This window comes from Camelus bactrianus, chromosome 7 (assembly GCF_048773025.1).
Source record: "Camelus bactrianus isolate YW-2024 breed Bactrian camel chromosome 7, ASM4877302v1, whole genome shotgun sequence".
NCBI classification, from domain to species: domain Eukaryota; kingdom Metazoa; phylum Chordata; class Mammalia; order Artiodactyla; family Camelidae; genus Camelus; species Camelus bactrianus.
The window spans coordinates 77234269-77259895 of record NC_133545.1 but is presented as its reverse complement, the minus strand read 5'-3'; positions in this window follow the sequence as shown (position 1 = coordinate 77259895).

Here is a 25627-nt window from a genome sequence, read left to right as displayed (position 1 = left end):
TATTTCCCTTAGCATAATGTCCTCCAAGGCTTACGCAGAGGGAGAAATCCAGAATCCAGTTCAGGGTCCCATGCACAGCTGCCAGGGCCTAGCAGGTGGGCACAACCTGAGGGGCACCATTTATAGACAGAGATGTCACTGTGGCTGTGACCAGACTGGAGACAGACTCCTCCATGGACTGCACTTCGGCAAAGTCAGAAGGAAAGCCAGAAAAGGAAAGGCTCGGCATCTTTTCAGGCAGTAATTAGGGGTGTCCTTGCTGCCTCACAGGGGCACACTCTGTGTTAGAAATGAATTAACAGTTGAGAAGGGGTGCTTGGTGCAGCTTTCTGTGTGTCTCCTACTGACCCTGCTGGCTCCCAAAGCCCTGGGAGCCCCTGATGAGTCAGGTGGGTAAAATCAAGTTGTATTCAGTCCCTTGAAACTGTGTGAGGCCAGAGAGGTTAAGTACTCCATTCCCAACAGCTGTGCCACGGGTGCCTCTCCAGCGCACACTTTCCCTGCCACCTCCCTCTCTCCCTCTCTCTTTTTTTCTGTCTGCTCTTTTCCACTCTGCTCTCTGTTATACCTTTTCTCTCTTCTCTTGTCCCCAGTCCCCGCAGCGGACAGCAGCCACTCCCCACCCAGCACCGCCGCACACAGCAGACGGTTATATTCGGTTCCAGTTGTGCTTTAGGATGGAGGCTGGGGTCCTCGGGAGGCTTGGGGCAGCAGGGCAGGCCTTCCCCTTGAGAACTTGGGCAAATGATCCAAAGAGAGGGCGGGTGGGCCTGGGAACAGGTGGGGCCTGTTCACTCTGACCTTGGGGAGGTCAGTTATCAGAATGAGGAACCAAAGAAGGACAGAGCAGCAAAAACAAGGAAGCTGGGCCCAGGCAGAGCCCTGTGATGCCCAGGAAAGGGGTGCAGAGCTGGGCCAGCAGGCCACGCCCAGGGGTCTCCGGCTGGGGCCTGGATTAACAAGGAGCAGAGGCCTTGTGCTTTCCCTTGAGCAGCTCCTCTAAAGACGTCAGAGGAAGGCTGGGGGCGGAGGTGGGTGGGTTGGGGTGGGTGAGCTGAGCGTACCTGGTTCCCCTACCTTGGGCTTTGGATCACCTCGGGGAATGGGTGTCTTTCTTTCTGGGTAACTTCAGCATAAACCCCTTCAGAAGGGTAACAGCTTCTCAGAGTCAGAGAAGACCCAGCTATCACCAGAGTATTTCTGACGTAGAAAATAGAGTCACGTGTTCCAAATTCAGCAGGCATTTGCCAAAGGGCAGGCCAGGGGGAAAGAGTAGAAGGTGGTGAAGTGAGTGCCTTAGGGTGCTGGATGGTGGAGCCGCCCACGTTGTTGCGGGGGCACGTTTCTCTGTGGAGTCCTGAGCAGGGCCTGTGGACGAGGTGGTTAGTGGATTTAGGCTTGGGGCTTCCTGTGGCCGTATGAACATGAGGCCAAGTCAGAAGACACCCCACCAAGAAGCACGGTCATCTTACGACTTCCTCTTGTGAACAGGATGGGTTCATTGCCATCTTGCTATTAACTAGCCTCGTAATGCACCTGTCCAAGCACTGCTTCTTGGCGACTGCTTTGACTTTTTCAGGAGTTAATGAGAATCTGAGAAAGGGAGTGGGGCAGGTGCTGGTGTCCTCAATAATTCTGTTTCAACCTTTTACACTCATAATGGTGGCACAGGGACTACACAGGAGGGAAGGAGAGAGAAGAAAACATGGATTCACATCCTCTCAGAATCCTGATCAGTACTGATGAGGAATGGAGGTTTTTAAATGATGAAGAAGGTGTTCAGGCCCCAGAGATACTGTTCATTACCAAAGCAATCAGTGCAAGTGAGTTACAAATGTTAATCTCTTCACGGAGCAATTAAAATCAGAGCATTTACGAAGCAGGCTCCACATGTCATTGTATTTGCTCCCAGTAACTGCCATTTAGAGAATGTTTACTGTGAACTCAGCTCTTTATGCAAATGGTCCCAATCAATTTTCACAACTTCTCTCTGAGGAAGGCCTTGCTATTATCCCCAATTTTATAGAAGAGGAAACTGTGGCCCGCAAAGGTCAAATAACTTGTTCAGGGTCCACACAGCTGGGAGTCAGAGCTGGAACTCTAACCCAGATCTGAGTTTGCCCCGCCCACCCCCAAGCTTGTAACCACGATGCCAAACCACCTCACAGCAGACCCAGCAGGTGGGGCCTCACAGCTGCACTTCACAGAGCAGGAGATTTTATAGTGGATTATGTTATATGAAATTGCTGGGGTTTTGTTTTTTGTTTTTTTTAACTTACAAGAAGGACAGTGCCATACACTGCAACCTGAGAGACACAAAGTGAATTAACAAAGGTTATCCCAGGAAATAAGTGTCCTCCTGAGACCCTGAACCCACATTCTTCCCTTACTATGCTCAGTCTGGGAGTAAATACCGAGTTAACTCTGAAAGGACTAAAGGTCATCACCCTTTGTGTTCTCCCCGTTTTGTGGGGCCAGGTGTTGGGACAAAGATATAGGGTTTGTAAAGAGTCCCTCAGTAGAAGTCTTGAGATGAGGCTCTATGAGATTGTAGAGGACAGTCCTAGAGAGGCCAGGAAGGGCTTGCAGCCCACATTTCATCCAGACGGAGCGACTCGTGCTGACTCGGACATGAGGAAGAACTGTGCCTTCAGGGAACTTCCAGTAGTTGGGCGTCAGTGGTGAGAGAGTCAGGCCCCTCCCGGGGAATGGCAGAGTGTTGTGGGGGTACACCTTCCCCCACAGCAGCATTTAATTATCTTAAGCACAAAAGTGACACAGTCAGGTTTGTGCATGGAACACTCTCCCCATACGTGTTTGTAGGCTGAATTACAAGGACTGGTTATAAGAAATCCAGACAAGACATAATGTGTGCCTGACCTAAGTCTCACCAGGGACAAAAGACAGGAATGATTGGGGCTGTTTAGGAGGTAGAGCTGACAGACCTCGGTGACTAATTTGGAAGCAAGGGGCATTCTCCAAATGATAGACGTGCTTGGAATCTACAAGTAGATTCTCAGCCTCAATCAGGTCTTAAAAAGACTGTCAAACTTACAGAAGAGGGAGGGGTGACTGCTCTAAAAGAAAGAGCCACAGGCCACAAAGACCTATAACCTCTCTTTAAGAAAGATGGTAACAAGGGAGGAATCTTCCAGTCTGGATATGTGTCACCAGGGGAATTCTCCCCGCTCGTGATGGGGCCGGCATTCTGCAGTATGAACTTTCCTGACATACTGGCCAACATCCATTTGGATTGATGACTGCCATGCTTTGTGCTGTCAAATCCTGTGACCATCACCCTGCTTTTTCACTTAGAGGATAAACCAACCAACCTATGCTATTGGTGTGAGAGTGCTTCACAGGATATGTACATTCAGAGTTCTTAGTTATTCAGTGGAAAACATATTCTCAAATACTTCTAAATCCTTGGGAGGAAAGGAAGGTTCAGCACCAGAATCTAAGGACAGGGCTTGCTAGATGCTCTGGAAATGCCCCAGGAAAAAAAGAAGGAAGTTCAGAAATATCTCGGGTCGGGTCTTAGGGGTTGTGTGGTTACTGGAAGAGAAAGGAAGTCTAGCTCTGCTGGAAGCACCGTGGATTGACTCACATTGTGAATCTCAGTGGCTCTGAGCCCTCTGTGTGTGTTAGTCATCCTGGATCTATGCACACTGTTCCCATTCTTGGAACCTTGTGATAGTGCCTGCAGTGTTCTGGCTTCCTCCCAGGAAGTGGAGGAAGGGCTTTGTAGGACTTTATTCTCCTGCTGATCACCAGTTTACTGAAACTCAACAGAAAAGGTCATTTTGTATGTATCCGTAGGAAAATTCTGAGACCTTCCTTGTGATTAAAGTCGAGTCAAAACTACCTCTTGAAAGAAACTTAGTCCATTTATAGAAAAGAAAAAGCCACTCAGCCTCTCCCTGCTGGAAAGTAAGTTAAAAGGAGGCTATGCTGTTATGAGGCAAGTCCTTTGGCCAGTTAGCAAAGCAAGTTTCTAAAGAGTAGACCACAAAAGAAGTTAAGCCCATTGAAAACTTGTCCCTGGCCACCTTGATTTCTCTTCCCTATGTGATCTATAAGGATTTTCAGAGGGCCTTAAAATATGAAGAAGACTTCTTTATCAACTCTTCTAAACAGTGTAGTGGAAAGGTTTCCAAGGCTAGAAAGATGGGTGCATTAATCAATAGCTTTCAAAGTAGCAAGGCTCCCTGTGATAATGAGGAAAGACATCTGTCAGCAATGGTGAACTGCTTGATGGGAGCAGAAAACAACCTAAACTGCCAAATTAAATCGTTCCAGAGATCTATGAGCTGGAAATGCTTCATGGTCCCTGTCCCCCACAATTTAGATGTCTATAAAATGACAGATCAACTTCTATGAATTTTCACATTTTATTCTCTCTCTCTTGCCCTATTCTCTACGTCTTGGTCTCTGCATTTCTGGGGGTGTGGATGTGTTTATTATATACACACACACAGCATCTCCTCCGACGAAGCCAGTTGTGGACTTGGTCAAAGACTAGCCTTCATGAGAGGCTGACTGTACCTGCAGTTGACTTGGCAAAACCTGGAACTGGGGCAGAGTGAAAGCAAAAGACTGCCTCAAGCTCAGGCTAGCTCAGCACTGCACCCATCGTCATGTATCTTGTGAGCTTAACTAGGGGCCACATAGTCTCCAGGACCACAGTTCCCTCAATGAATGATGAACAGGTTAAAATGGGGTGGACTGTGGTCATCCCCCTCTGGTGCCCTGTGTTCCCCAAATCAGAACCTTACATTCTGACTAATGCCTTTAGACAGAAAGGCTTTTTTTTTTCTTGGATGAAAATGTAGGACACCCACATGGCTCAAGAGGGGCCCCCTTTCCCTTCAGCCTTTGCTGTTTCAAGAGGTGCCTTCCTGTTCCTAAGATAGAGACAGTCTGCTGTCATGAGGAATGTATTTTCCCCTTGAAATGATGGAACAAGGGTTTCTTGAGTATAGATGAAAAACCATATTTCAAAGACATTGTAGGCTAACATAGGTTTTGTTTATTGGTTTGGAAACAGTCATCAGAAGCAATATTCTGTGAGGAATCGCTTTCCAGGTTACAAACAACTGATGTGTAAACATAACTGAGAACCCAACTCATTTGAAAGTTAAAGGACGCCTTTACTGACACTGAGTAGAAATGTGTAACAAGATATTAAACATTCTTTAATCTGTTCATATGTTTAATTCTTTTAAGTCTCTCTTAGTTGTCTTCCAGACTCTGTAGTAACCCAGTTTTTAGCTAAGCACAAGACCTCTCAAAGTTAAGATTCCCTGAGTCTTCCTTGCATCTAGGTGTGACTGTTGACTGAGGCCAGTAAGATGATGGCATTAGCATTGTTTGATGGTGTGAGTGATGTGTGTTGTGGGGGATTTGGATACGGGGGTCCTTTGCCCTTTTCCCTCAGATTTTACATTTTAAATCATTTATTATAGTGAAGTATAGTTGATTCACAATATTATATTAGTTTCAGGTATACAATTATTCAGAAAGCTTCTAGATTATACTCCATTTAAAGTTATTACAAAATAATGGCTATAATCCTCTGTACTGTACAGTATATCCTTGTTGCTTATTGATTTTATACATACTAGTTTGTATCTCTTAATCCCATACCCCTATCTTGCCTCCACAACCTTCCCTCTCCCCACTGGTAACCACTAGTTTGTTCTCTATGTCTGTGAGTCTGTTTCTGTTTTGTTGTATCATTCGCTGTATTTTTTAGATTCCATATGTAAGTGATAAGAAAACATTTGTCTTTCTCTGTCTAAATTATTTCTCTAATCATAGTACTGTCTAGGTCCACCCACAGTGTTGCAAATGGCAGAATTTCATTCTTTTTTATGGATGAGTAGTACTCTATTTTGCGTGTATATGTGTGTGTGTTTATATATATCTCATCTTCTTTATCCATTCATCTGTTGATGGACACTGAGGTTGGCTCCATGTCTTGGCTATTGTAAATAATTCTGCTGTGAACATTGGTGTGCATGTATCTTTCCCAATTAGCATTTTCATTTTCTTTGAATTTAAAGCCAGGCATGGAATTGCTGGCTCATATGGTAGTTCTATTTTTAGTTTATCAAGAAACCTCCCTATTATTTTCCGTAGTGTCTGCACCAATTACATTCACACCAACAGTGTGGGAGAGTTCCCTTTTCTCCACATCCTCTCTAACGTTTGTTTGTTTGTTTTTTTGATGATAGCCATTCTTACTGATGTGAGGTGATATCTCATTGTGGTTTTGATTTGCATTTCTCTCATTAGTGATGTTGCACATATTTTCATGTACTTGTTGGCCATCTGCATGTCTTCTTTGGAAAAATGTCTACTCAGGTCTTCTCATTAAAAAAAAATTATGTTAAGTTGTAAGAGCTGTTTATATATTTTGAACATTAACCCCTTATTGGTCATATAAATTGCAAATATTTTCTCCTGTTCAATAAGTTGCTTTTTTTTTTGGTTTTGTCGATGGTTTCCTTTGCTGCGCAAAAGCTTTTAAATTTAATTAGGTCTCATTTGTTTTTTTGCTTTTATTTCCTTTGCCTGGGGAGACAGATCCAAAAAAATATTGCTGTGATTTATGTCAAAGAATATTCTGCCTATATGTTCTCTTCTAGTAGTTTTATGACTTCAGGTCTTATATTTAGGACTTTAATCTTTTTTGAGTTTATTGGTGTATATTGTGTAATGAAATGTACTAATCTCATTCTTTGACATATGGCTGTCCAGTTTTCCCAGCACCATTTATTGAAGAAACTGTCTTTTCTCCATTGTGTAGTCTTGCCTCCTTTGTCATAGATTGATTGACCATAAGTGCATGGATTTATTCCTGGGCTCTCAATTCTGTTCCAATAATCTGTGTGTCTACTTTTGTGCCAGTACTATGCTTTATTGATTACTGTGGGTTTGCAGTATAATCTGTTATCTGGGTGTGTGATACCTCCAGCTTTGTTCTTTTTTCTCAAGATTGCATTGGCAATTTAGGGTCTTCCATGGTTCAATGTGAATTTTAGGATTATTCTAATTCTGTGAAAAATACCATGGGTATTTTGATAAGGATTACATTAAACCTGTAGATTGCTTTGAGTAGCATGGCCATTTTAACAATATTAATTCTTCTATGTATGTATACGCATGACTGAAACATTATGCTGTATACCAGAAATTGACACAACATTGTAAACTGACTATACTCCAATAAAAATTTTTTTTAAATTAAAAAAAAAACCAGTATTAATTCTTCCAATCCAAGAACACAGGATATCCTCCCATTTCTTTGTATCATTTTCACATTCCTTCATCAATGTTTTATAGTTTTGAGAGTATAGGTGTTTCACCTCCTTGGTTAAGTTTACTTCTAGGTATTCTTTTTTGCTGCAATTTTAGATTGGATTGTTTTCTTGCTTTCTCTTTCTGATAGCTCATTATTAATGTATAGAAAAACAATAGATTTTTGTGTATTAATCCTGTATCCTGTAACTTTGCTAAATTCATTTATTCTGATAGTTTTGGGGTGGAGACCTTAGGGTTTTCTCTATGTAGCATCAGGTCAGCTGCGAATAATGACAGTTTTAGTTCTTCCCTTCCAATGTGGATGCCTTTTATTTTTCTTGTCTGGTTTCTGTGGCTAGAACTTTCAATACTATGCTAAATAGAAGTGGTGAGAGTGGGCATCCTTGTCTTATTCCTGAATTTCCTGAGAGGAAAAGATTTCTGCTTTTTACCACTGAGTGTGCTGTTAGCTGTGGATTTGTCATAAATGGTCTTTAGTATGTTGAGATGTTCCCTCTGTACCAATTTTGAGAGTTTTTATCAAGAATGGATATTGAATTTTGTGAAATGCTTTTTCTGTGTCTATTGATGTGATCATGTGATTTTCATCCTTGGTTTTGTTAATGTGGTATATCAAATAGATTTATTGGTGGGTATTGGTCCATCCTTGCATCCATGGAATAAATCCCACTTGATCATGGTGTATGATCCTTTTTATATATTGTTGAATTAAGTTTGCTAATATCTTGTGGATTTTTGCATCTTTATTAATGAAAGATACCAGTCTATAATTTTCTCTTTTTTAGTGTCTTTGTCTGGTTTTGATATTGGATGAATGGTGGCCTCGTAGAATAAATTTGGGGGTGTTTCCTCTTCAGTTTTTTGGGATAGTTTGAGAAGGATAGGTATTAACTCTTTATATATAATGGTTTGTAGAATTCTGTGAAGCTGTCTGGTCTGGACTTCTGTTTGCTGGGAGTTTTAAAATTACAAATTCAATTTCATTGCTAGTAATTGGTCTGTTCAGACTATTCATTTCTTCCAGATTCAGTCTTGGTACATTGTAGGTTTCTAGAAACTTGTCTATTTCTTCTAGGTTGTCCAGCTTGTTGGCACGTAACTGTTATGCCATAGTATTCTCTTATGATTTTTTTTTGTATTTCTGTGGTATTGGTTATTTTTCCTCCTTCATTTCTCTGTTTTATTTAGGTCCTCTCTCTTTTCTTGATGAGCCTGGCTAAAGGCTTACCAGTTTTTTAAAAAGTCTTTTCAGAAAACCAGCTCCTGGTTTCTTTGATCTTTACTTTTTTTTTTTTTTTTTTTTTTTTGGTGTCTATTTTATTTATTTCCTCTCTGATCTTAATTTCCTTACATCTGCTGACTTTGGGCTTTGTTTGTTGTTTTGCTAATTCCTTTTAGATAGTAGGTTAGGTTGTTTATTTGAGATTTTTTTGTTTCTTGAGGTAGCTTGTATTACTGTAAACTTAACGCTTAGAATTGCTTTTGCTGCATCCCATAGATTTTGGGAAATTGTGTTTCCATTTTCATTTGTGTTGAGATATTTTTTGGTTTCCTCTTTGATTTTGTCATTGGCCACCCCCTGCTTTTTTTTTTAGTAGCATGTTTAGTCTCCATATGTACCTTTTCCTGCTTTTCTTTATGTAATTTCTAGATTCATACCATTTTAGCATTGTAGTAAGAAAAAAAAATGCATGATACATTTATCCACTTACATTTGTTGAGACTTGTTTTGTGGCCTAGCATGTGATCTATCCTGGAAAACACTCCATGTGCAGTTGAAAAGAGTATGTTTTCTGCTGGATTCTTTAAATGGAATGTTCTATAGATATCTAAGTCAAACTAGGCTATTGTGTCATTTAAGACCACTGGTTGCCTTATTGATTTTTCTGTCTGTGTGATCAGTTCATTGATGTAAGTGGGGTGTTATAGTCCCCTATTAATGCTGTATTACTGTCAATTTCTTTGTTAATATTTATTTTGTTTATTTAGGTACTCCTGTATGAGGTGTATATATGTTAGCAAGTATATCCTCTTCTTGTATTGACCGCTTTATCATTACATAATGCCCTTCTTTGTCTTTTATTATAGACTTTGTTTTAAAGCACATTTTGTCTGATGCATAGCTACTCCTGCTTTCTTGTTTCCATTTTCATGAAATACCTTTTTCTGTCCCATTGCTTTTAGTCTGTGTGTTGTTAGCTCTGAAGTGAAGCTCTTGTGAGCATATAGATGAGTCTTATTTTTCTTTAATCCAATTGGCCATTCTGTGTCTTTTGATTGGAGCATCTAGTCCGTTGACATTTAAAATAATTATTGGCAGATATGTACTTACTGCCATTGTATTACTTGTTTTCCAGTTGTTTTATGTTCTCCTGTGCTCCTTTTAGTTTTTTCCCTGTGGGTTGATTTTCTTTAGTGGTATGCTTGTGTTCCTTTCTAATTTTTGTGTATCTATTGTAGATTTTTGACTTGTGGTTACCATGGGGTTCATATATATTGGCCTATAACTATATCTGCGTATTTTAACTAGGGAGTCCTTTACACTTAAACATGTTTTAAAAGGTCTGCATGTTTTACTCCCTTCTCCCACATTTTGTTTTTGATGTCATGTTTTACACCTTCACGTTGATGCCTCCGCTGATTATTGTAGTTATAGTTGATTTTATAATTTTTGTTTCTTAATCTTCTTACTAGCTTATTTAAGTTGTTGAGCCTCAGTATGTACTATGTATTTGCCTTTATAAGTGAGATTTTTTTTCCTTTTCTGTAGATTTTCACTTGTTATTATAGCCTTTCTTCTTCACTTAAGGAAAATCCTTTAACTTTTTCAGGGTATGTTTAATATTGATGAACTTTTTTGGGAGGTGGGTGCTTGTCTGAGAAGTTCCTTCTCTCTCCTTCAATTCTAAATAATAATCTTGCTGGATAGAGAATCCTAGTTTGCAGTTTTTCCTTTCCAGCACTTTGAATACATCATGCCACTCTCCTCTGGCCTGCAAAGTTTCTGCTGAGAAAACTGCCCATAGCCTTATGGGGACTCCCTTGTATGTGACTGTTTTGGAATTCTCTCTTTTCTTTTTTTTTTTTTTTTTTAATATTTTTTAATTAAGTTATAGTACAGCACAATTTTTCAGTTATACATGAAATACATATATTCATTGTCACATTTTTTTTCACTGTGAGCTACCACAAGATTTGTATATATTTCCCTGTGCTATACAGTATAATCTTGTTTATCTATTCTGTATATGCCTGTCAGTATCTACAAATTTTGAACTCCCAGTCTATCTCTTCCTACCTCCTTCCCCCTGGGCAACCACAAGTTTGTATTCTATGTCTATGAGTCTGTTTGTTTTGTATTTATGTTCTTTTTTTTTTTTTTTTTCAGATTGCACATATGAGCAATCTCATATGGTATTTTTCTTTCTCTTTCTGGCTTACTTCACTTAGAATGACAATATATCTTTGACCCCCCTTCTCTCTCTCCTCTTCCTGGGACCCCTATAATGCAAATGTTGGTACACTTGATGTTGGCCTAGAGATCCTTTAGACTGTTGTGAATTTTTTGTTACTGTTTTTCTTTTTACTTTTCTAATTGGATAATTTTCATTCTGTATCACAGATCACTTACGCTTTCTTCTCTATCACTTAGTCTATTCTTTCTAGGGTGTCTTTCATTTCAGCTATCGTATTCTTCAGTTCTAACTGGTTCTTTTTTGTATTTTCTCATTCCTTGTTAATTTTCTCACTTTGTTCATCTATTCTTTTCTGTAATTCGGTTAGTATTCTTATTACTAATGTTTCAATTCTTTAGCTGGTAAATTGTTCCTATTTTGTTAGTTTTTCTCAGTTTTTTTTTTTTTTTCCTTGTTCTTTCATTTGAAACAAAATCCTCCTTTTTGGCTTAACTTTCTCTGTCTCCATGAAATTAGTGAAACAGTTACCTATTGTAATCTTAAACAGGTGTTCTTATGTGAGAGCATCCCTATGCAGACTGCATGTGCCCAGTTCCTTTGGTAGGAGAGCTGGATTTGACATGAACACAAGTCACATCTTTCCTCAGGGTTTGCTGGCAGCTATCACCTTGGTCAGAGTTGGGGTTAGAGGTGGAGAAGCTAGGTATGGAGTCAAGTGTGATCCAGGGCTTCTACTCTGCTCAGTGGCCTTCACCACCCTACTAAGGATGACATCAGGCCCAGGAGCAGAGGGCTAAGTTTGGATTTGAGCTGGCTCTTTTCCCTTCATGTGTGTGCACTGTCCCCTTCCAGCACTGGCACCTTTTTTCCAGATGGGAGCAGTGCTAGAGTAAGAGGGGCTGGTGTGGGCACTCAGTGAGGATTGAAGGGTGGGCTGTGGCAGTCCAGCCAGGGTCAGAACTCTGGACCACTTCCTTTTTTTTTTTTAATTGAAGTATAGTCAGTTTACAATGTTGTTTCAGTTTCTGGTGTACAGCATAATAGTTCAGTCATATATTCATTTTCATATTTTTCATTATAGGTTACTGCAAGATATTGAAATAGTTTCCTGTGCTATACGGTATAAACTTGTTTATTTATTTTATATATAGTAGTATATATAAAATATATACCAATTTATCCCTCGAACCCAATTTATCCCTTTCCACCCTCTTCCCCACCTGGTAACCATAAGTTTATTTTCTATGTCTGTATATTTGTATTTTGTAAATAAGTTCATTTGTCTGTTTTTTAAGATTCCACATATAAGTGATATCGTATAGTATTTTTCTTTCTCTTTCTGGCTAACTTCACTTAGAATGACAATCTCCAGGTCCATCCATGTTGCTGTAAATAGCATTATTTTATTATTTTTTATGGCTGAGTACAAAATAAATATACCACAACTTCTTTATCCAGTCATCTGTCAATGGACATTTAGGTTGTTTCCATGCCTTGGCTATTGTGTATAGTGTTGTTATGAACCTTGGGGTGCATGTATCTTTTCAAATTAGAGTTCTCTTTGGATATATGCCCAGGAGTGGGGTTGCTGGATCATATGGCAAGTCTATTTTCAGTTTTTGGAGGAATTTCCATACTGTTTTCCATAATGGCTGCCCCAAAGTGCATTCCCACCTGCAGTGTAGGAGGGTTCCCTTTTCTCCACAGCCTCTCCAGTATTTGTCATTTGTGGACTTTTTAATGATGGCCATTCTGACTGGTGTGAGGTGATACCTCTTTGTAGTTTTGATTTGCATTTCTCTGATAATTAGCGATACTGAGCATTTTTTCATGTGCCTATTGGCCATTTATGTCTTCGATGAAGAATTGCTTGTTTAGGTCTTCTGTCCATTTTCGGATTGGGTGGTTTTTTTCCTTATTAAGTTGTATGAACTATTTATACATTCTGGAGATTAAGCCCTTGGCAGTCTCATCTTTTGTGAATATTTTCTCCCATTCTATAGGTTGTCTTTTTGTTTTCCTTATGGTTTCCTTTGCTATGCAAAAGCTTGTAAGTTTAATTAGATCCCATTTGTTTATTTTTGCTTTTATTTCTATTGCATGTGTAGTCTACCCTAGGAGAACACTGCTGAGATTTATGTCAGAGAATATTTTGCCCCTGTTTTCTTCTAAGAGGTTTATAGTATCTTGTTTTATATTTAAGTCCTTAAGCCATTTTGAGTTTATTTTTGTGTATGGTGTAAGGGAGTGTTCTAGCTTCATTGCTTTAAATGCTGCTGTCTAGTCTTCCCAACACCATTTGCTGAAGAGACTGTCTTTACTCCATTGTATGTTCTTGCCTCCTCTGTCAAAGACTAATTGATCAAAAGTCTGTAAGTTTGTTTCTGGGCTCTCTATTCTGTTCCATTGATCCATGTCTTTTTCTGCCAATATAATGCTGTTTTGATTACTATAGCTCTGTAGTATTGTCTGAAGTTTGGGAGGGTTATTCCTCCAGCTTCATTCTTTTTCTTCAGTATTGTTTTGGCAATTCTGGGTTTTTTGTGACCCAGGGTTGTGACCTATAAAAATTTTTGGATTATTTTTTCTAGTTCTGTGAAAAATGTCCTGGGTAATGTAACAGGGATTGCATTAAATCTGTAGATTACTTTGGGTATTATGGCCATTTTAACAATATTCTTCCAGTGGACCACTTCTGATGCACTGTCTCCATAAGCTTCAGTAATGGCTGCCCCTACTCTGCTCAGACACTGCTTCAGGTCTGAGCCTCCTTTGTTCCTCACTGCTGAGCTCTCCCCTTCGCCTCTGCTGGCCTCACCCTGGTGTGGAGCTGTGCTGCAGGGCAGGCTGGGCCTTGCTGGGTCTCAGAATGGATCAGGGTGTGAGCTCTGGTGGTCCAGCCTCAGGTAAAAATTGGGGCCTCTTCCCATGCATTGCCTATATAAGTGCCAGTGATGGCTGCCTCCACCCTACTCAGAAGCTGCTTCAGGTTTGAGCCACATCTCTTCTCAGCCATGGCAGCCCATGCCAGTGTGCACTGTGTCCTGAAGCAAGTGGAGCTGGCACACTCGCTCTGCTCAGGCTGAGGTGCATGCCAGCTTGGCTCTGCAGTTTTCAGTCTGCCCTTCTTTGGGAGCAAGTAAGTATCTGCACATCCCTCATGAATGGAGTCCAGGTTTCCTACGGCCCTCCTGTGAGTCCCACTAACCCTCCAACTAGCCAAAGGAACTCAAATTCCCTGTGTTGGACCCCAAGGCTTGGGCATTCAGTATGTGGCTCAAACTGCTCAATCCCCGGGGAGACTCTCCTTTTCCCTCTGAGTTCCCTCCGAGGGTCACAGGTCCCAACTTGATCACTTCTCTTCTCTTCCTCCTACCTCCTTCCATGCCATTCTTTCTTAAAGCCTTGGTTGTTCAGGAGACTTTCCGCCAGTCTCTAGTTTTCAGAATTGATTCATGTGTAGATACATTTTTTATGTGTTTGTGAGGTAGGTCAGTTCTGCATTCTCCTATTCTGCCATCTTGGTCTCCTCCCTCCTTTGCCTTTTCTTCTTCCCCCACTTTATCTTCTTGCTTGGAATGTACATGGTGCCATCTTGGTTCATGGAGTAGGGGCCACCCATGGTGGTACAACCAGATGGAAGAAGCCTGGGCCCCTGGCACCGTGAAGTCCTGATCTTCCTTCCTGGACATTTATGTAAGGGAAATAAACTGCAGTCCAGTTCAAGCTATTGTCATTTGGTGTTTTATGTCACTTAAAGCTGAACCTACTTCTCACAAACCTTTACCATAATTCTTAATAGTGACACTTGATTCTGTCATTTTGGTACTAGATCAGCACCTAGATTAAGTTGCTTTTGTAAAAGAACCTTGCAAGCGTGCATACTCGCTTTAGTAATAAAGCAGCTCTGGTTAGTAAGGTCTCTGATTGGCAGGCAACTATTATCGGTAGTTTCCAATTGCCAGTAAACCTGGAAAAAAATCAGTTTTGCAAGTGGATTGATTCTTTTGAACTCATCCCCAAGGTCTGTGTCAAAAATATATGGACTTGATTTTTTTCCCCTTTGACCCCATCTAAAATAATTGAGATTGTGGTCTGATTGAAGGTAGAATGTAACTAGCAGATTTACTGACCAGAGTGAAATTGTTTTTAAACATTCTGCGTGCATCAGTTAGCTATTTCTGGAGCTACTGGTCTAGGATAGCCTCACACATCTGGCAGTTGGCTGGCTGTCAGCTGAGTCAATGTGTGACCAGGCCACGTGTCTTTTATTACTTAGCAGACTAGCCTGGTTTGTTTACATGGTGGTGGCAGGATTCCGAGAGTGTGTGTGGAAATGCACAAGGTCCCTGGAGGCCCAAGCTCAGAGCCAGCACACCATCACTTCCATCACATTGTGTGCCGAAGCCAGTCAGAAGGCCAGTCCAGATTCAAGGGGTGGGGGAGATAGACTCCATGTCTTGGTGGGAGGAACCGCAGAGTCACATTGCAACAGGTATAGATGGAGGGGTGAAGAACTGTGGCCACTCTTTGTAATCAATATAATAAACTTATTTTTTGCATAAAAACTCTTCAACTATGCAGATCACACAGGGCACTCCCAAGAAGGCAGATCAGTTTCTTCATGGATTGACAAAGAGAGTAGTTTCCGTAGTCCATTCAGGTGGCTGTAATGGACCACCATAGACTGGATGGCTTATAAACAACAGACGTTGATTTAGCACAGTCCTGGAGGCTGCAAGTCCAAGATCAAGGCACTGGCAGATTCAGTGTCTGATGAGGGCCCACTTCCTGGTTCACAGTGTCTTTTCACTGTGACCTCACTTGATGGAAGAGGGCAGTGGGGCTCTCTGGAGTCTATTTTATAAGGACACTAACCTCAATCATGAAGGCAGAGCTGTCCTAGTCCTAATCACCTCCTAAAAGCCCCACTTCCTAATACCATCATTGTGGGGGTTAGGATTTCAACATATGAATTTGGGAAGAATGCAAACATTGAGACCATGTCAGTAGTGTTGTGCTTTCTTAGTTGGGAATCAGGGGATTATAGCTTTAGTTTTCAGCTTCTCAACCAATTTACTGTAATTATTGAGTAATTAAGTTTCTAATCTCTTACTTCAAACCGTGTCACCAGGTGATGACAGTCAGACAGCTTCTGCCTCTGAACCTCACTGTTCATTCAGCTAAAGTGTATAAAGTTCTAGGCTCTTTGCTAGGAGGTAGGGATGCAGAATAAGTGAGAGACTCTGTCAAAACCCTCATGGAGCCATAGTCTAGTCGGAGAGAGAAACATGGCAACAACCTAGAGTGATTCACTGCAGTAGAACAGGTAACAGGCATATTCTAGAGATGAAAATGACACAAAGGATTTCTCTCTGGAATCAGATCAGGGACAAGATTCTCAGTGCCCCCACCCACATGCTTGCTTTCCTGACAGTCCTCACGACCCCAGTAATTTTCTCGTTCTAGACCACATTCTGTCCCTGAGGTGCAATTGAGACCAAACCTTCAGGCCCCTCTGTCTGGGCCACTCTTGGAGCTCCTGTAGCTGTTCTGCCTCAGATGGCAGAAGGTCCCTCTAATCAGAGTTAGAAGACGCCTCCCTGGGGTAAGCTTGTCTTTGAAGTGTTTTACAGCAGCCCTCATGTTTAAAGTCTTTAAGACCCTTGGTACTCTCATGTATTTTTTTTTTTTCCTCAAGAAATATGGAGGGTGTTGGGGGTAAGCTCCTCAGAGGATGGAGGACATTTGAGAGACTCTTAACAATGTCACTCCCCGAAGTAACTCTTCTTCTTAACAAGCACTTGATGATCAGGATGAAGACAGCCATCAGCCTCAGGCTGAGATCTCTCCATGGCTGGAGTGTCCTTTGTCATTCTGTTCTTTAAGAGTTCTTATTGGCTAATAGTCCTCTCCGAAACCCTTTGTTCTCCTGTCTTCCAGAGAGACCCCAGACTCCTGTGCTATTGTGATAATATGACTACGCCATACCTCCTGGGGGGACTGCTGATTAGGTGGCCCCTTGGGGCCCTCATCACACTGCTCACATAGTTAGATTTCTAGATGTTTATGTAATTGCAGTTTTTAAAATGCAAGCTCTTTGTTTGAACCAGAAGCTCTCCCCTTTATAATAAATGGCCACAGCTGAATACTTTTCTGTCCATGATGGGATCTGCTTGGAGCTGATATTCTCAGATTCCATAGACTGAGGTTAAAGTCAGTATCATAGAGATACCAAGAACTGGTAATGCAATTTTCTTTTAAGTACAAAGCTTTGCTGTTAAAGGACAGAATTAATTAGATATTTTTACTGATAGGTTTGGAAGCATTTATCATGTGGCCCATGGTTCCCCACCCACACTATTTGTTTGCTTGGGTAATAAACCATCATTGTAGTTTTTCTTTTCTGTTCCATACATACAGAAAAGTGGAATTTGTGACCAGCTGGAAAACAATCAAGGAATCCCTAAACCAGATGAAAATCAGATATGTGACCCTTCATTCCTTTCCTAACAGGTTATAAAGGGCAGGAGTTACATACCAGCACTGAGGCTTGTCTGATTGAGCGAATGTTTCCTCCTCTTGCCTGCTCTAGAAAATGACTAGGAAGGAACATAAAGACCTGAGAAGTAGTGGGAAGAGGGCTGGCAGATTGATTGTCTAGGTTGAGTTACGCTGGAGCTCTAGAGATGCCCTCTGGGCTGGAAAGGTAGGTGTTGGGTAGGACAATTTCCTAGAACAGTGGTCAAACTTGAATGTGTACACAAGTCACCTGATTTTGATTCAGTAAGTATGGATTGAGTTCTGAAATCCTGCATTTCTATAAAGCTCCCAGGAGGTGATGCTGGTGGTCTTGGTACCACACTTGGATAGCAAGATTCTAGACTAATCTGTCTCGCCTTCTCCCACCGTTTCCCTGCAGATGAGTCTGAATGGTAGACCAGTGGGTTGGTATTAGAAAGCCTACTTATTTGTGAAATACTTACTCTGTGTCAGGAACTATGCCAAGGGCTTTCTCTGTACTATCTTGTTCTGGTTACAACCCTGTAAATTAGGCAACATTATCCCCATTTGAGAGATGAGGAAATTGCAGTGCAGGGGGTTTTGGTTGCTCATCTCCTTTGTTTCAGTGTGAATAAAGAGTGACAGCGTTTACGGTACTGGGCACGGTGCCATGAATGTAATAAACACTTTGTAATCAATATGTTGGCTTGATCCAATGGCTGGTCAGGCTCATATATTTTAAGGTGAAATAAATCCTCTCAAACCTGTTCAAGCCTGCCTCTGTTTAGATACCTGAGTTTATGAATTGGTTCAGTCAATACACTACTCCTACTAGAGCAAAGAAGACGGCCTTTTAGACTGTCCAAACTTTCCAGGGACTTTCCTTAGGATTACCCCCCCCCCCAATTAAGAGAAAGTCTTTGAAGTCTGGAATGATTGGTAGGGTTGCATCATATAATTGTACAATATACAGCCTATACAAACACACATGCTAGTCCTGGTGATAAGGAATGACAAACCTCAAATCCACAAATGCTGAACCCAAGTTACAGAGAAGGGATGTAATCCTTTTTTGGGGTACTCTTTTTCCCCTTGTGTACGTCCAGTTAACTCTTTCATCAATTGTGTCTTTGGTGTTGAACCTAAAAAGTCATTGCCATACATTGCCAAGATTATCTAGGTTTTATCCTCTGTTACCTTCTATGGGTTTTATAGTTTTGCATTTTACATTTAGGTCTGTGATCCATTTTGAGTTATTTTTTTGTGAAGGATATAAAGTCTGTCTAGATTCATTATTTTACATGTGGATGTCCAGTTGTTCCAGCATCATTTGCTGAAAAGACTCTTTGTTCCTTTGCATCACCTCTGCTCCTTTATCAAAGATCAATTGACTATATTTCTATGAGCCTTTTTCTGGGCTCTCTATTATGTTCTATTCACCTATTTGTAATATACTTTCACCAATACCATACTGTCTTGGTTACTATGGCTTTATAGTAAGTCTTGAAGTCAAGTAGTATCAGTATTTCAACTTCATTTTTCTTCAATATCATGTTGGCTATTCTATGTCTTTTGTCTCTCTGTATAAACTTTACAATCAGTTTGTTGATATCCACAAAATAATTTGCTGAGGTTCTGAGACTGCATTGAAAGTATAGATCAAATTGGGAAGAAGTGACATCATTGACAATATCAAGTCTTCCTATCCATGAGCACGGAATTTCTCTCCATTTACTAAATTCTTACTTGATTTTTGTTCATCACAGTTTTGTAGTTTTCCTTATATAGATCTTGTACATATTTTGTTAAATTTATACCTGAGTATTTCATTTTGAGGAGGGGGACCTAACCATTTTAATGTACTTGCTTGCTAATTCTTATATCTATAACAATTGTTGGTTGGTTTTGATTGGTTTCTTCTCATTATGGGTCAGATTTTCCTGCTTATTTACATACCTGGTAACTTTTTTTTTATTGGATGGCACATATTATGAATTTTACATTGTTGGGTAATAGATACTTTTGTGTTTCTATAACCACTCTTGATGTTTTTTTCTGAGGTCAAAATTACTGGGAAATGGTTTAAGCTTAAGCTTTTACCCCCCACCCCCAACAAGCTTTGTTGAGGTATAACTGACATAAAATTATAAGATGTTTGAACTGTGTACATCATGGTTATTTGATATACATACACATTGTGAAAGTATTCCTACCATCTAGTGAACACATCTATTACCTCACGTAACAACCAAATAGTCACCATACTTTACTTTAGATTCTTAGACCTTATTCATCTTAAAGCTGAAAATTTGTACCCTTTTACCAACCTGTCCCTATTTCCCTCACCCCTCACCTACCCCACTCCCTGGCAACCACTTTTCTGCTGTTTCTATGAGTTTGACTTACATGTGGAATATTTTTTTAAAAGTGATACCGTGTGTTATTTGTCTTTCTCTGTCTGGCTTATTTCACTTAGCGTAATTCCTTCGTGGTCCATCCATGGCTCTTAAGCTTTTTTTAAGCAATACCAAAGCAGCATTTTGTCCAGAGTCAATTATTTCCCATTATTGAGGTAAAACTTTCTGAGTACTCTACTTGGTGCCCCCTGAATTTTAAGATTTTTTTTCTGTCTGGTTTGTAGAAATGGGTACTATTTCAGGCCTTGTGCAAATCCCTCTAATTCTTTCAGGTGGTTCTTTCCTCAGCCTCCAATAGTTTCCTCACATACATGTGAGTCATGTACTGAATACTCAAGGAAAATCCTCTGCAGCCCTCCCTTGTTCTCTCTCTTGCTGCATTCCCCTCTCTAGCACTACATCCCACAAACTCGAGCTCTCTGGGTCTCCCCAGACTCAGCTCTGTCTTCTCAACCCAGGGAGTCTGCTGGGCTCTGTGTGGGTTCCCTCTCCCTGTGCCATGGCCTGTGACCTCAAGGCAGTAAGCAGGAGCAATTGTAGGGCTCACTTTATCCCCCACCTTAGGTCATTGTCCTTGTTTGCCTGATGTCCAAGTCTTGGAAACCATTGTTGTTCATATTCTGCTTTTTTAATTGTTTCAGGTGGAAGGGTAAATCTGGTCCATATTGCTCATATTGTTCAGAGGCCAGAGTTCCTATAATAGCATCCTCCCCCCCACCCAAGTAACTGAGAGCACAGTGCAATATAATGGAAAACAATTGCCAAATGAAATCACTAGTCATGGAAAAAATGTCCTGGCAAGAGTAATCTTGGGAGAACTGCTCAAAGAATATACAAGTCTATTGATAACATCTGTTAGGCCAGAATAAAATATGCTATATGAATTTCTTGATGGAAGGATCATGTCAGATCACAGAATAAAAGATGCCTACTACACTGTACCAGTACTTACTTTTACTTCCAGTAGACCCCAACCTACCATGAGTTTTGGCTCCATAAATCAGTTTTCCCAGGACTTGCTAGTCTCTTGATTAATCATGATCCAACAAGTTTTTCTTTTTCTTTTTACCTTTCTACTTCCTTCACTCATCACCCCACTACCTCCCCACCTCTGGCAACTATCAGTCTGTTCTCTGTATCTGTGAGCTTAAGGTTGGATTTTTGTTTTGTGTTATTTTTTCAGAGTGCATATAAGAGATCATACGGCATTTGTCTTGCCTGACTTATTTCACTTAGCGCAATGCCCTCAAGGTCCATCCATGTTGTTACAAATGGCAAGATTTCCTTTTTATGGCTGAATAATATTCCATTGTATGTATATGTGTGTGTATGTGTGTGTATATATGTGTGTATATATATATGTGTGTACATATGTGTGTGTGTGTATATATACACACACATATGTATATATAAATGCCAGTAGTTATTAATCCACTGATGAACACTCAGGTTGTTTCCATATCTTGGCTATTGTAAATAATGCTGCAATGAATAAATTTTTGATACTCATATCTTTTCAAATTAGAGTTTTCACATTTGGATAAATACCCAGAAGTGGAATTCCTGGATCATATGGTAGTTCTATTTATTTTTTTGAGAAACTTCCATACTGCTTTCTGAAGTAGCTATACCAATTTACATTCCCACCAACAGTGCACAAGTGTTCCCTTTTTCCCCCACAGCATTGCCAACACTTACTTGCTATTTTGATAATAACCATTCTGACAGATGTGAGATGATACCTCATTGTGGTTTTAATTTGCATTTCCCTGATACAAAATAGCATTTTGAAGCACACAAAAAGTTAACTTCCTCATTACAGCTACCTGGTTTGCACACCTGGCTTAATCTCTTTGGGTCTTGCCTTCCTTATTTGTAAAATGAAAGAGCTAGACTATATGTTAGGGCTCTCTAGAGAAGCAGAACCAGTAGATTATCTGTGTCTCTATAAAAAGTTAGAAAGATGTGTATTGTAAAGTATTGGCTCATGTGATTATGGATTCTGAGAAGTCCCACGATCTGCCATCTGCAAGCTGGAGACTTGGGAAAGTTGGGTGGTGCGATTGAAAGGCTTGAGAGCCAGAGAGCCAGTGGTGTAAATTTCAGTCTGAGTTTAAAGGCCTAAAAACTAGGAAACTAGGAGCACTGAGGGCAGTAATAGGTTGCTGTCCCAGCCCATGTAGGCAAGCAGAGAACAAGTTCAACCTTCCTCTGCCTTTTTGTTCCGTTCAGACCCTCAACAGATTGGATGATGCCCCCCAACCCCCACAATGGGGAGGGCAGTTCCCATTACTCAGCCCACTTTACTCAGTCAAATGCTAATCTCTCCAGAAATACCCTCTGCAGACACACCCGGAAACAGTGTTTAATCAGATAGCTAGGTATCCCGTGACTTGGTCAAGTTGCCTCTTAAAATTAACCATCACAGTTCAGAAGACACATTGCATTCTAGTTCTCAACGTTTTGAGGTCATGAAATCATCATACTCTGTACTCCCTAAAATATAGCCCAGCAGTCACTCTAATTGGAGTGCCTCATAGTCAGTGCAGCCTCAGTTTATGATCCTGCATCTCTTCCCTATAATTACTTCTTTTTCCTTCATCTATTCAGTCATCTAAGAGGTATTGAGTACCTACTATGTGCCAGACATGACGGTAGGCACCAGGGACACAGCAACAAACAGACCGACTAGGAGATTCCATGCTAGTGAGTGTTTTATTGGGTACCTATTAGAGGCCTGCTGGACCCTATGCAAGGTGCCTTACCTATGTTATCTTACTTAAGCTTCACAACAATCCTATAAAGTAGGAATATTTCTTAAATAGGCAAGGAAACTGAGTGATGAGGTAGGGATGTGAATGAAACCAGGCAGAACTCCAGACGTCCTGCTCTTAATACCTTTGTCGAAGATTCTGAAAGGTGGTTGACAGACAAAACTAAGTTTACTTTAGATTTACTTTGACTCTCACTGATACATATATATAGATTATTTTTTTAATTGAATTGCCTAAAACTCTGCAGCTTGCCCCAGTCTCCACTATTTCCTATTTGTCCATACCCAACCTTTTTCTTGCATTTACCTACCTGGCCCCTGAAGACATTGGATTTTGATTCCTGCACACTTCTGCCTTCTTCTTGGGGTAATTTTGTAGGTCCTCCTTATTTCTCAGTTGTGTTTACTACACCTCGGGTAATGCCTTTATCACAGGCACATCTCTCACTTTTACTCCTTTGCTCTTTCCCATTTCTCTTTAAATTCCTATCAGGGTACCTAAAAATTCTCACTTTTTCTTCTGTTTTTGAGCCCTCCTCCATTGGCTATGATGATGACTGATATCCCCTAAGAGTATTGGCAGTAGCGTTATAGTCTTAAGAACAAAAAAGAAAGTAAAAATAAACATACCGAAAGAAGCTAATTCCCTAAATGTCTAAAAGCTTTGAAAATCTAATATTTCTCCAATCTCAAATAAAACTAAACAAACAAGAGTGAAGCTTACCACTTTCTTAGCTTTTCTTCTCTATTAAAATGGCATTAAGAGAACTAAGAAGTTTCGATGTTTTCTGTTTTATCTTAACCTTAGTTTCTCTGGGCTTGCCTAGGAAGGAAATTATAGTTCATAATGTTTTTATGAAGAAAATACATTTCAAATTCCAAGCAATTGACTGACTATTGTCTTGAAACAATCCATCTATCAGTCTTTCTGTGCAGTCCTTCAGAATTTGAACCTTCTCTCTGACTGAACTGTGAATTCCATGACACCTTCCACTAGATATTCTGAAATCCTTATGTAAAATACAAATGGAGACAATTCAGTTAGAGATTCTTTATTTTTACTTACTGCGCCCCTCCTCCACCCTTCTATTCCTGTAACAGGTGCCTCATTGATATGTCAGTGCCAACTAGTTGATATTAATTTTATTTCTGAGCCATTGTAGTCAAATTCAAGGAACTGTACTTCTACGTTAGGTTAAGCAAGTTAACACAGATAAAATTCTCAGGCTGCCAATGTTTAAAAAAATAATTGAAGTAGCCTCTAACTACATATGGTGAGTCCAAATTGAGATATGCCGTAAGTTAGAATGCACACCCAATTACAAAGCTGTAATGCCAAATAAGAAGAAAAATGTAAAATGTATCTTTAATAATTTTATGTTGCTTACATGTTGAAATAACTTTTAATATATTGGGTTAAATAAGAACGTTAAAATGGAAAAAATTGAACATGATTTTTAGCTTGAGGCAAAGTCAGTGAATTCTTAACAGAGTAGATGGAATTATGAACCTTGACGAAGGAAGTGAGGGGTTCTTTTGTTACACAGTGAAACAGTACAATACAGGAGAGATGACGTTTAGGTCTTTGAACAGAAAACTTTTAGATTCAACCTTTTGTGTTGTAATCCCAATAGAAGAGATGAAGGAACAAACATGGATTGTGTCCCTCTTTTGTATTCTTGGTGCTGGGAAAGTGGTCTTCATCTAGCAAGATGAAGAGTGCCTAATGTGGCTTGTTAATGTTTTGCAGTATTATTTTTTTTCCTCCCTGTATTTTCCTCTGCCTTCCTTCAAGCTGAAAGTCTGTTCCATGCCCCTTGCCTCAAGAGGTATAAGACAGGCTGGAAATCAGAAAAGACTTAGAAATCTTTCTGGCTTTTGTTTTCCAAAAGTGATGACAATGACTCAAGCAGGGGTCACAACTGTAGCAGAAATGAGCAGATCAAGCCTAGTGGTGAACAATCAGAAGTAGCAGGCCTGCCGTGGCCAAAGCATTCAGATTTTCCTCCTGTATTAGTTTCCTGTTGCTGCTATAACAAACTACTACAAATTTAGTGGGTTAATCAATACAAATTTATTATCTTAGACTTCTGCAGGTCAGAAGTCTGCAATGGGTCTCATTGGGCTTAAAATCCAGGTGGTGGCAGGGCTGTGTCCCTTCTAGAGGCTCCAGGAGAGAATTTGTTTTCAGGTTCCAAAGGTTCACCTGCATTCCTTGGCTCATGGCCCCTTTCCTCCATCTTCAAAGCTAGGTCCAGCCAGTTGAGTCATTCTCGTGATGCCATCTCTCCAGTTCTGAGTCTTTTGCCTTCCTCTTCCATTTTCTAAGGGTTACATTGTGACTACCCTAATAATAATAATAATTCAGTATAATTTTGTTATTTAAACATTAATCACACCTGCAAAATCCATGTAATGTGTTATAATACAGATTATGGGGATTAGGATGTGAACATCTTTGGGAGGCCATTATTCTGCCTGCTACATCCTGTAGAAAAACAGCCAGACTAAATACTTCTGTGCAGACTTGGATAAAGTCTTTACCTTTGAGAATGGTCAGGCTGGAGGCTAAAGATGAACACACAAAGCCATGAGGCGTCATGTACCAGAAATTATAGAGGAAAGTGCCATCTAGCACAGGGGCTGTGATGCTGTCAGTGGCTCTCTATGTCCTACTAGATGCCTACAGGTCTTGGATCTCAATTCTAGATGGGAGAGAAACCCACATTATGATTTGCTCATCTGAGAGGAGACTGAAGCCTTTCAGGGGGAAGTGACAGTAAGTTAGTGGTGGGGCTGGGGTTAGGGTTCTGGGATCCTAATGCCTCTGCTCAGTCCGCCTGCTCCCCCGTCCAGCCTGATGCCAGCCAACGCTCTTGCCTGATATTCAGGGCTCTTCATTCCCCGACTCCACGGTGTCATCTACTGCCACCTCTTCCTATGACCCAAGGTGACCTTGCTCTCATCAGGTTACTCTCCTCGTTGCCCCAAGAATGCACACACCATTGATTGATCTGTTTGTTCATCATTCATTCATGACTCATATGTCATTTGCCTACTTTGCCAGGCTCTGAACCACGCTCTGCAAACACAAGGGCAAACAGATCCAGTATCTTCCTCGAAGGGCTTCTCGTCCAGTCCAGGGGTCCCTACGCTTGTTGTGCCCTGGCACAAATGATGGAAGATCATTC